Consider the following 12,152-nt stretch of genomic DNA (forward strand, 5'->3'; position numbering starts at 1 on the left):
ACTCCTCTCTCTCTGCCTGCCTCTCTGCCTGCTTGTGATCTCTGTCTGTCAAATAAATAAATCTTTTTTTTTTTTTAAAGATTTTATTGTTTATTTGACAGACAGAGATCACAAGTAGACAGAAAGGCAGGCAGAGAGAGAGAAAGAGAGAGGGAAGCAGGCTCCCTGCCGAGCAGAGAGCCCGATGGGGGACTCGATCCCAGGACCCCGAGATCATGACCTGAGCCGAAGACAGCGGCTGAACCCACTGAGCCACCCAGGTGCCCCTAAATAAATAAAATCTTAAAAAAAAAAAAGATCAACCCAAAGTTGATTTCAGTCAGAAAGGCATGTAACTCTTGATCTCTAGGTGGTGAGTTCGAGCCTCACGTTGGGTGTAGAGTCTCCAAAATAAATAAATAAATAGACAAAAAAATCAACCCAAAGAATTAGGTTACGGGATTACAAAAGTGACCCATCTGATTAAGGGTTTGTAAATTCTAATAGATTCTATCCAATGCTCATGAAGCTGTGATGACAGCTAAAAGCACCTCAGGCTGAGTGATCTAAAAGAAACACTAATCTTGGGAAGTACAATAACTAAAGATAATGTAAATAAAAGAGTCATTGCCCGGAGTCCAAAAAAATGACGACTTGGAAGGAGGCAAAATTTCATTAGTGTTTATCTTGCACTGTCCCAAGTAGATTACATTTGGCAGACATGAATATTCTAGTCATTACTGGGTTACAGGGTGTGTTTATTTTTTCAAGCCCTCTAGTCTGGATATGACATGCCTTGAGGTCATCTAATTCTCTCCTTTTAATGCTCACCAAGCATTCTGACCCAGGGGAGGGGCCTTGGTCAGCAGAGAATCTATTTATTGAAAAATAATCTCGGGACGCCTGGGTGGCTCAGTTGGTTGGACAGCTGCCTTCAGCTCAGGTCGTGATCCCAGCGTCCTGGGATCAAGTCCCACATCGGGCTCCTAGCTCCGAGGAGCCTGCTTCTCTCTCGGCCTCTGCCTGCCATTCTGTCTGCCTGTGCTCGCTCGCTCTCCCCCCCCCTCTGATAAATAAATAAAATCTTTAAAAAATAATAATAATCTCACAAACAAATAAACAAAATTTATTTTAATAAATTAAAAAACATTTTTTATTTTAATAAATTTAAATAAAATCTTAAAAGAAAATTAGGGGCAGCCGGGTGGCTCAGTGGGTTAAGCCTCTGCCTTCAGCTCAGGTCATGATCTCAGGGTCTTGGGATCGAGCCCCACATCGGGCTCTCTGCTCCGCGGAGAGCCTGTTTCCACCTCTCTCTCTCTCTCTGCCTGCCTCTCTGCCTACTTGTGATCTCTGTCCGTCAAATAAAGAAATAAAATCTTTAAAAAAAACTTATACAGCCGATACTCAGTGAAAGCATTTTGGGTGTCTTCTTTCTGCATTGCCCACTTGAGAGCAAAACACTGAGCGGCAGCATCAGGCCTTCGTTTCCACCCCCAGGTTTGCAGGTGTAACCACTTCTTGCAGGTTCTAGGCTAGCTAGCCTCTGGATTCTCCCCCCATGGCAACCGAATTCTTCTCTAGGCTTTACCTCAGCAGGAGGCATACATGAGGTTTATGACGAAGGCACGAATCCTCCTCAGAATCAAGATTTGTCCTACCTACCCTTCTGGTCAGACCAGATGCCTGGCTTTTAAAAGTATCTCTACCTTTCTTCTTCTGGATTGCCACTCTGACATATGCCTTGTTGACTCACACTCTCTGGGTGAACCCTGACCGTGGAAGTTTCTGGCCCCGATGAGCTGGCTCAAAACAGCAACTCCCCGTTACATTCCCACATCTAGCTGGGCCTCAGGGATCTCAGCCCGATCTCTAACACCAGAGCCATGGCCCCCAGTTACCCACGTTCTTGTGGTAACCTGAATAGGGAAAGACCACTGAAAGTTAGTGACCAAAGACCTTCTGCACACAAGAAAGCAGTCTCAGATAAAGTGTGCTCACAGGGGCAATAATGTGGGAAGCAGGTGGGTTTTTTTCCTAAGCAACCAAGAACTGTAGAAAACGCAAGGAACTTTCAGCCCGTTAAGTAAAAGAGTTATAAGAGAATTGGGGGGCTTTGTAGAAGACAAGTTAGGAAAAGATTAAAAAAAAAAGACTCTCAAGAATTGTTGAGAGTTTTAGATCTATTTATTTCCTTTATGATTTTCCTTAATGTATTCCTTATATGTTGTTCTAAACCGGTTATTTTGTTTTAAAGATTTTATTTATTTATTTGACAGGCAGAGATCACAAGTAGGCAGAGAGGCAGGCAGAAAGAGAGAGGAGGAAGCAGGCTCCCTGCCGAGCAGAGAGCCGATGTGGGGCTCAACCCCAGGACCCTGGGATCATGACCTGAGCCAAAGGCAGAGGCTCTAACCCACTGAGCCACCCACGTGTCCCTCTAAACCAGTTATTAACCTGAGCTCTATGTACATTTTCAGGGGACAGAGATAGCGGATACTCGTAAAATCACGTACATTTTGTACATATGTGTGTCCAGCTGACCCATGAACAACAGGGGGATTGGGGTGCTAACTTGCCGGCAGTGGAAAATCTGCATATAACGTTTGACTCCCTGAAAACTTAATTATTCATAGCCTACTGCTGACTGGAAGCCTCACCAGCAACATCAACAGTAGATCAATACATAGGTTGTCCGTTATATGAATTCTATACTATTCTCACGATAAAGTAAGCCAGGGAAAAGAAAATGTTATTTAAAAATCATTAAGGAAGAGCAAATACCTTTATAGTACTGGACTGTATTTACTGAAAAACTCTGAATATAAGTGGATCTATGCAGATTAAACTGTTGTTCAAGGGTGAACTGTATATATCTTTTTTTTTTTCTGAGAAAGTCCATGTTTCATTGTCTTCTAAAATTCGTCTATATCCAGGGGCGCCTGGGTGCCCTGGATTGAAGCCTGTCTTCGGCTCAGGTCATGATCCCAGGGTCCTGGGATTGAGCCCCGCGTTGGGCTCTCTGCTCTGCAGGGAGACTGCTTCCTCCTCTCTCTCTCTGCCTCTCTGTCTGCTTGTGATCTCTGTCTGTCAAATAAATAAATAAAATCTTAAAAATAAAATAAAATTCGTCTGTATCCAAAAAGGTTAAAAACCAGCGATCTGAACCATATTCTTCTTCAATGTCTATCAAGGTAATAATGAGTTGGTTTCTTAAAATGAAGGCTTTAGGGGTGCCTGGCTGATTCAGTCAGTAGAGCATACAGCACTCCATCTTAAGGTGGTAAATTCGAGCCTCACATTGGGGGTAGAGTTTACTTTAAAAAAGAAGAAGGTTTTATAGGATAAAGAATGCTCTTTTTTCTTTTCTTTTTTAGCATTTATTTATTTATTTATTGAGAGAGCGAGAGCATGCGCGCACATGCTTGAGCCGGGGGAGGGGCAGAGAGAGAGAGTGCCCACTCCACGTTCGGCACAAGAATCCACTTGAGATGCTCTCTCTCCTTCTACCCTTCCCCTGCTCTCTCTAATTAATTAAAATATTTTTAAAAATAAAATAAAACATTTTATTTAATTTGAAAAAATTTAAATTGTTTCTATTTAATAGTAACAGAAGTAAGGATAATATGCTTTTCACAAAGCTGGAAATGTTTTCCATGAAGGATTATTTAACTACACCTAAAGTTTAGAAATGAGCTGATATTATGATATTGGAAAGAAAGCTAAAGAAGGATCACGTAATTAATCATTTTTTGTTAGCAACTTGCTTTCTAGGAGTGTCTATGCTGATGGGAGAGATGCATACCAAGAATTTTAATGTCACTGCAACAGAATAAGTCTAAGACAGATGGGCACAGGGCGCTGTGAGAACGGAGAGAAGAGGCAGTGAAGTCAAACCAGAGGTTCACATTCAGACAGGAGATGACACCTAAGCGGAGTCTGGAGGGTGAAGGGAGAAAGAGCCATTAAAGAAAGTGGAAGGGTTTACAGCCGCTGCCCCAGGCAGAAGGAACAGCAGAGCCGAGGCAGAGGGACCTGTGCTGGGAAGTACAACAGTCCTTCTCCCGACAACATGGAGCTCAATATGGGGCAGGACATCTAAGGGGGCAGGCGTGGCGAGTAACTGGCATGTCACAGAAATTTTCTTCAAGTTTTCCCACTGTATATAAATCCTAGAAAAAAATAATTTGTGCAAACACTTTCATCACAGAATGCTTATTTCTGTGATGAGGAAAGACAAGTTGTACATCTTGGAAAAGCTGGGCTTAATTTCCTTTTTTCTTTTTTTTAAAGATTTATTTATTTATTTGACAGAGAGATAAAGAGCACAAGTCGGGGAGCAACAGGCAGAGAGAGGGGGAGAAGCAAGCTTCCTGCTGAACAGGGAGCCGGATGCAATGAGGGGCTCCATCCCAGGACCCTAGGATCACAACCCAAGCCAAAGGCAGCTGCTTAACCAACTGAGCCACCCAGGCACCCCTGGGCTTAACTTCCATGAACAAAGTCTATATTTCCTCTCTATTTTTCTCTGTGGACTGAGAAAATGTATAGTTTTTAAGCATTTAAAAGCAGTACTTTTTCCCCCCTTGGAACTTCAGGAGTCTGATGACCTTTCCTGTACAATGTGGTATCTTAAGGGAATCACAGAGAAAGCCAGTGCACCGCTTAAGTCATAGGAATCCACAGAATTAATTGGCTTCTGCTTGACTGTTTGCTTGGGGATACATTTTTCAAACAAATCATTTTTAGAGATTTCTGATCTAAGAACTAAACATCATTGCTAATTTTATGGGCACAAGGGAGTAGTTATCTAGTGAAAGAAGCACATTTATTGGTTATTATGTTTGTTGTGTGTATTTTAAATCTCAGCGCCTCTCTTATCAATGCTTCTGATCTGGCTGGCCTCAAACCAAGACACTGACCTCATACCCTAGTTACTATGTGAGGCTTATTTTGGGGGAAGAGAGCACAGCAGGAGACCTGCGCCCTCCCCCACTTTTGGAGCTGCGGCAAGATACTTGAACATTGATAGGGAAGGCCTGATCCACAAAGACCTTTCTCCTGCTTTACTGTGAAGGGCAAATCTTGCTGGTCCATAAAAAGAAATTCCAGAGAACAAATTTCTGTGCAAAGTACTTTGCCATGTTTAGCAAGCATTCCACTAGTTTGTTTGAGTGTGCAGGGGGGAGAAGAAATTGCCCAGGAAACTAGGCACTTTCTAACACCTGTAGGTATAAAAGCACTACTTCATCCTTAGCTATATGTTTGGTCTTATACTTGGACATTCTTAGGTGAAGGGGTTGGTTTATAGGACTGGATAGTAGACGTGAAAGAGGAAAAAAAAAGTTTAAATAGGAGGAAAAATCATAAGCAGTTCCCCAAATAAAAAGATCCCAGAAAGAAAATGCATGAAAGAAAGACCTAGATAAGGAATTCAATCTCTTATGTTTGTTAAATGTTATAAGCATTTAAATTTATTCCGTTCAGGGAGAGCCTGGCTGGATCAGTCAGTAGAGCACATGACTCTTGATCTCGGGATTGTTGAGTTCAAGCCCCACAATGGATATGGAGATTACTTACAAACAAAATCTTAAAAAAACCCCAAAATTTATTTAGCTCAAATTTACTGACTTGGCCAACTAGCTCTGCAAGACCAAGATTCTATCATTTGGCTTTAACAATGTCAATCTTCTGAATTAAAATTCCCAAACAAATCCTTCAGGTAAGGATTATTTTCACACTGACCAAGGGAGGTGGCTTATTCAATAAATCATGAGAATATTTAGGAGTCTCAATGGACCTTTCCAAGTAATTTGTTCTGAGGGAAATTAAATGAGTTTAACATCAAAAGATCATCATGAGGGCACCTGGGTGGCTCAGTGGATTAAAGCCTCTACCTTTGGCTTGGGCCATGATCCCAGGGTCCTGGGATCGAGCCCCACATCGGGCTCTCGGCTCAACAGGGAGCCTGCTTTCCTTCCTCTCTCTCTCTGCCTACTTGTGATCTCTCTGTTAAATAAATAAAGAAAATAAAATAAAGATCATCATGGGGGCACCTGGGTGGCTCAGTGGGTTAAGCCTCTGCCTTTGGCTCCGGTCAAGATCCCAGGGTCCTGGGATCGAGCCCCACCTCTGGGCTCTCTGCTCAGCAGGGAGCCTGCTTCCAACCCAACCCCCACCGCCTGCTTCTCTGCCTACTTGTGATTTCTCTCTCTCTGTCAAATAAATAAATAAAATCTTTAAAAAAATCATCATGGCTACAGGCAATAATATGGGCGAAACTCACAAACATAATGTTAAATAAAAGGCAGACACAAGAAAGGACATATTCTATAATTCTATTGGTACAAAGTTTTTAAAATGGCAAAACTAATCTGTTTGTAGAAGTCAGAAGAGTGGCTACCCCTGAAGGAGGGAGGCATACAGGAAGCTTGAAAGATGCTAAAAAGGTTTGTGTTTTTTGGGCGTCTGGGTGGCTCAGTGGGTTAAGCCGCTGCCTTCGGCTCAGGTCATGATCTCGGGGTCCTGGGATCGAGTCCCACATCAGGCTCTCTGCTCAGCAGGGAGCCTGCTTCCTCCTCTCTCTCTCTCTCTCTGCCTACTTGTAATCTCTATCTGTCAAAAAAAATCTTAAAAAAAAAAAAAAAAAAAAAAAAAAAGGTTTGGTTTTTTTAACCCAGGTACTGGCTTCATGTGACTTGAGTTTGCAAAATTTCAGAGTTGTATACTTATGGTTTATGTTTTTTTTCCTGAACACAAGTAAGAAATTAATTAAAAACAACAACAACAAAGAACATCACGGATCCTGCATCGATGAAGCACCAGGGTTAAAAACCAACCTTTGACTCCAGAACAGGGAAATCTATGGAGAAGTAGATTAGTGGTTGCTTAGGACTGGCAGTTAATGGCTAAAGGGGCCAGAGTTTCTTTTTGAGTTGATGAAAACATTCTAAAAATGACTGTTGTGATGGTAGCACAACTCTGTGTATTTGGTAAACAAACAAACAAAAACACATTGAACTGTACACTTTAAAAAAACAAAAACAAAACCAATATTTGGAGAACTATTGTTATTTTTTTAAGATCTTATTTTTAAGTAATCTTTATACCCAATGTGGGACTTGAACTCACAGCCTTGAGGTCGAGAGTCACCTCCTCCACCAAATGAGCCAGCCAGGAGCCCTGAAGAACTATTAGTTATACTCCTCGTTGCTTCGTTCCACTGGCTGGTCCCTATGTACTTCCTAGACTCCCAGACGGGGTTATCTGGTTGTGGAACGAGTCCAGATATGTATTTCAACTTGAAGACAGACCTAATTAAAATAACACCGCTGGAGTTCCACTGGCCTCACTGACATCTACCTGTTTATTATTCACTGCTTCCCTTCTCTCTGTGAGCAACGCTCAGCAGCAGTCAATATTACGGGAAGGACTCTGTGGTTTTCAACCTTGCCTTCACACCGGGGTCACTGGGGGAACTTTGAAAACTCCTGATGCCCGAGCCCCATGCCTACAGATCCGATTCCCATGTTGCCACCTAGGCACGTGAACTTTTCTTTAAAGTTCCCCAGGGACCAAAAGGTCCATTGAGACTCCTAAATACACTGCTTAAACATACACCCACGTGTGCACGTGCACACACACACACACACAACGTGCACACGCTCTCTCCCTGCATGTGCTTCTAATATACAGCTGATACTGGGAACCACTGGTATAGTGGTTTCCACAAAGAATTGAAAAATCTAAATTCTCACTCTGCCATTTATTAGCTATATGACATGAATAAACTATTTGATCTCTCTGAACTTCAGGGATGACTTGGAGACAGACCTACAGAGTACACAGTAGGTTTTTTTAAAATGTTAGTTGAAGGGGGCCTGGCTGGCTCAGTCAGTGAAGCATGTGACACTTGATCTTGGAGTGGGTTCGAGTCTCACAGTGGGCATTGGGCACAGAGTTTTAAAAAAACGGGGGGAAAGGCAACCAACATTTTCTTTTAAGTAAGCTCTATATACAACATGGGGCTCAAACTCACTGACCCCGAGATCAAGCATCCTGAGCTCCACTGACTGAGCCAGTCAGGTGCCCTTGCCTTTCCTTTTTTTTTTCCCCTTTAAAAACCAGAAAATTCTAGTAAACAAAATTTTTCAAAAATGGGAGAAAAAAAACCAACAACCCTAGAGCATTCTATTTTTTTAAAAAAGCTGTTGTCGCTGGGTCACTTGGGTGGCTCAGTGGGTTAAAGCTGCCTTTGGCTCGGGTCATGATCCCAGGGTCCTGGGATCGAGCCCCCACATCAGGCTCTCTGCTCAGCAGGGAGCCTGCTTCCTCCTCTCTTTCTCTCTGGCTGCCTCTCTGCCTGCTTGTGATCTCTATCTGGAAATAAATAAATAAAATCTCTAAGAAGAAGTAGGAAAAAAAAAGCTGCTGTCAGGACGCCTGGGTAGCTCAGTCAGTTAAACGTCTGCTTTGGACTCAGGTCATGATCCCAGGGTCTTGGCATCGAGTCCTGCATCGGGCTCCTCACTGAGCAAGGAGTCTGCTTCTCCCTTTGCCATCCACTCCCCCTGCTTGTGCACTTTCTCTCTCTGACAAATAAATAAATAAAAATCTTAAAAAACAAATAAAATAAAACTTAAAAAGCTGTTGTCCTGTGACTATTATCAAGTTCTATTCTGATGTTCTGAGTCCTCTATGCCTAGTACTTGCTCAGGCTTCTTAACCCAACTTACTGAACCTCTTGTCCTCTGGCTCTCTGTTCTCCAGACTTGTAGATTGGGAACCCGATCCTTGCCTTAGCTGACCTCACAGGATTTGTCATCTAGACCACCTGTCAACCCATTTCTGATTTTGGCTTCCCTTACTTGCTCTGTCTTTATTGCTGCTGAAAAGCCTAGCATGCCACACAGCAATCTTTGAGTTTGATCTTCAAGGTCAGGCAAGTGTTGGGGTGCCTGGGTGGCACAGTTGGTTAAGCGCCTGACTCTTGGTTTGGGCTCAGGTCCTGATCTCAGGGTCACGAGATCGTGTCCTGTGCCGGGCTCCGTGCTGAGCATGGAGTCTGCTTCAGATCCTCTTCCTCCCTCTCCCTCTACCCTTCCTGCTCATGCTCTCTCTCTCTCTCTCTCTCTCTCTCACTCAAATAAATAAAACTTAAAATAAAAAAAAAGATCAGGTAAGTATTAGGATTTGGATCAATGGAGAGAATGCGGTTGGGCAGTCCAGATAATGAATGGGACAAGACAAACAAAAAGAAGAGCCATGAAGGCACCAAGTATCAGGGAACAAAGAGGGCCTTCGAGGGGTTTCTAGAGACACTGTAACTGGGGGCTTGCAGGCCGGATCCAGCCCACAGTCGTTCAGCTTAGCCCTCGCCGTGTCTGAGAGGTTTTTGAATTGATTGCCCATATTTAAAATCGGGAGATTTCATATCAAAACCCAGATGCCCAGCTTTTCTTGAAAAAGATGATGATTTGACAGCACTGGACACACGCTCCACATGGGAACCACGGGAAGATCAGCAGCTGCTGCGCCCTCAGGGTGGGGCATCCTCTCTCCACGTTGGGGCAGCCGTCACCACCCGCCTGCTTCCCCTCTTCATTTGCTGGCCTGTCTCTCTAGTGCTCAGTAATTATCTGCTTACTGAATCAATTAGAAGGGAGGGAGAGATGGGAACCCCGGGGGGGGGGGGCGGGGGGGGTTAAGCGTCGGACTTCAGCTCAGGTCATGAACCCAAGGTCCTGGGATCAAGTCCCCCCATCGGGCTCCCTGCTCAGGGGGTAGCCTGCTTCTCCCTCTCTCTGCGGTCTGCCCTGCTTGTGCACTCTCTCTCTGACAAACAAATAAAACCTTTAAAAAAAAATGGGAAGGAGAGAGGAAGAAAAGAAGGAAAGAGAGTCCCCCCCATTCGTACCAAAGAGTTATACCAAATGCTCACACTGTGTACCTTAAACTTAGAGACTATTCTGTATCACTTATATCTCAATAAATTGGGGGGAGGGGAAATAATACTGAAGAGAGTAACTCTAGAAGACCTCAAATAGCACACCAATTTAAGTGTGGACTGGCAGGAGGTGAAAGTCACCTGAAGGCATTTTCCCATGCAGCAACATGATCAAGTGAGAGCTTGAAAATATGTTATGTCCAACTTTAGCTAGCACATCTGTCAGAGGAATGCTTGCCTGACTTCATGGAACACTAGTAAAACTAGGCTCTCCGACTTTACATATGATACACAGTCAAAAATAAATAATGAACGAAATGCTAATAAAATTTGAATGATTTTTTAAAATCTACTTCTGAGGTAAGAATATTTTTATCTCTCACCAAGCTCCAGGGAGGATTTAAGATGGCAGGAAGTTGCAGCGTGAGGCATCTCATCCAGAAACAACAGTCAGGGGGATTTTCAGTCATTTTGAACTTGACGTAATAAAGCCAGGAAGGAATTTGGGGCAGGAGGACAGAGAAGAAGGGGTAATGGTCAAGACCTAATGAATGTCCAGGGGAATGGCCCTATGGCTCAAGGCCCAGTTCCCAGAAGACTCTGTCAGTGAAGATAGGGGGCATCGCACTAGTGGGACTGGGAAAAAATAAAATAAAACAGGATATGATTGGGGACGCCTGGGTGGCTCAGTTGGTTAAGCAGCTGCCTTCAGCTCAGGTCATGATCCCAGCGTCCTGGGATCGAGTCCCACATCGGGCTCCTTGCTTGGCAGGGAGCCTGCTTCTCCCTCTGACCCTGCCTACCACTCTGTCTGCCTGTGCTCGCTGTCATTCTCTCTCTCTCTGACAAATAAATAAAATAAATAAAATCTTAAAAAAAAAACAAAAACAGGATATGATTGTCTGCGAAGAGACGTGGTAAAACTAATCAACACTTCAGGGCTTCAGCAAAACAGGCCTCACCACTACGGGGAGCATGACATTCTCAGGAAGGCAGGACAAGCGTCATTCAGGTCCTCAGGAAAGGAGGCTGTGTCACAACGGCCCCTCGCAGGCCCACCAATCAGACTCAATTCTAGGTTCACCAGACTGTGATCCTTCAGTTCCTGCCATGGTGTCTCCTGAAGTGGGCAGGTCTGAGCCTGGAGGGGATGGACACTGGCGTGGGAGCGCAGCTAAGAAGTCTTGGACACCCCCAGAAAGTAGCTAGAAACATGCGTCGGTTGGAAGCTCAGAAAAGAAGGGTAATGACATGTGGGGGGAATGCTGAGAGGTCAGTGCTAAGGGAGTCACCCTCAAAGCATTCACATTTAAGAGATAAAGGGATCGGAAAGAAGCCTCACAGTCGTCAAAGATTCACACAGAAAAACCTGAACAGAACAGAATCGTTTGACACCATCAGCTAAGAGAGCAAGGAGTTTTAGAGGGGGGAGCTGATCAGAAACTCTTAATCACAGGAAATAAACTGAGGGTAGTTGGAGGGGAGGGGAGGGAAGGGGAGGGATGGGGTAACTGGGTGATGGGCCTTAGGGAGGGCATGTGATGTAATGAGCCCTGGGTGTTATATAAGACTGACGAGTCCCGCCTGTACCTCTGAAACCAATATATTATATAGTAATTAACTGAACTTAAATAAATTTTTTAAAATTTTTTAAATGAAGGGGGGGCTGTTAACAGGCCTGTACTGAAGGAAGGACACATAGGACGGAGACTGAAACATGTGCAGGATCTGGCTGGTAACCTTCAGAAGAAGAGCTCGCACGGGAAGGGGTTGAAGTAGGATTGCAAGGGGTTAAGAGTAGGAAATTGGTGGGTGCCAACCGACCCGTTGGTATTTATGGCAGTAAAGTTTGAGTTGTGTTTGTTTTGGCTGTGGAGTTGCTAGGCTATGACAAGCGCACACTGAATTCCTGCCAGGCCAGGCCACCCCCTTCTCTGTCAGGAAAGAACTAAGACCTCACCTAGATCGTCTGTGCTGACTTGGTCCCGTACTTGTTACATGTCTGCTTTTTCAAAATGGAAGCCAACAGCTCTCCAGTTCCGTGTGTGGTGCCAACAGTCCCTCACAGTCTGGGCCGCGTTACGTGAAGGACCTTGGGGCTCATCGCTCTGGGAACGTGGAGGGGTCACCAAGCAGCAGACTGACTAAGCAGGAGGGAGTATGTTCTTACCTTGGTTGTATTTGTTTTTACTTGCACACAAGTGCCCAGTGGCCTTGGCAAAATGAA

The sequence above is a fragment of the Mustela nigripes genome, chromosome 1 (assembly GCF_022355385.1).
Source record: "Mustela nigripes isolate SB6536 chromosome 1, MUSNIG.SB6536, whole genome shotgun sequence".
Classification (NCBI taxonomy): Eukaryota; Metazoa; Chordata; class Mammalia; order Carnivora; family Mustelidae; genus Mustela; species Mustela nigripes.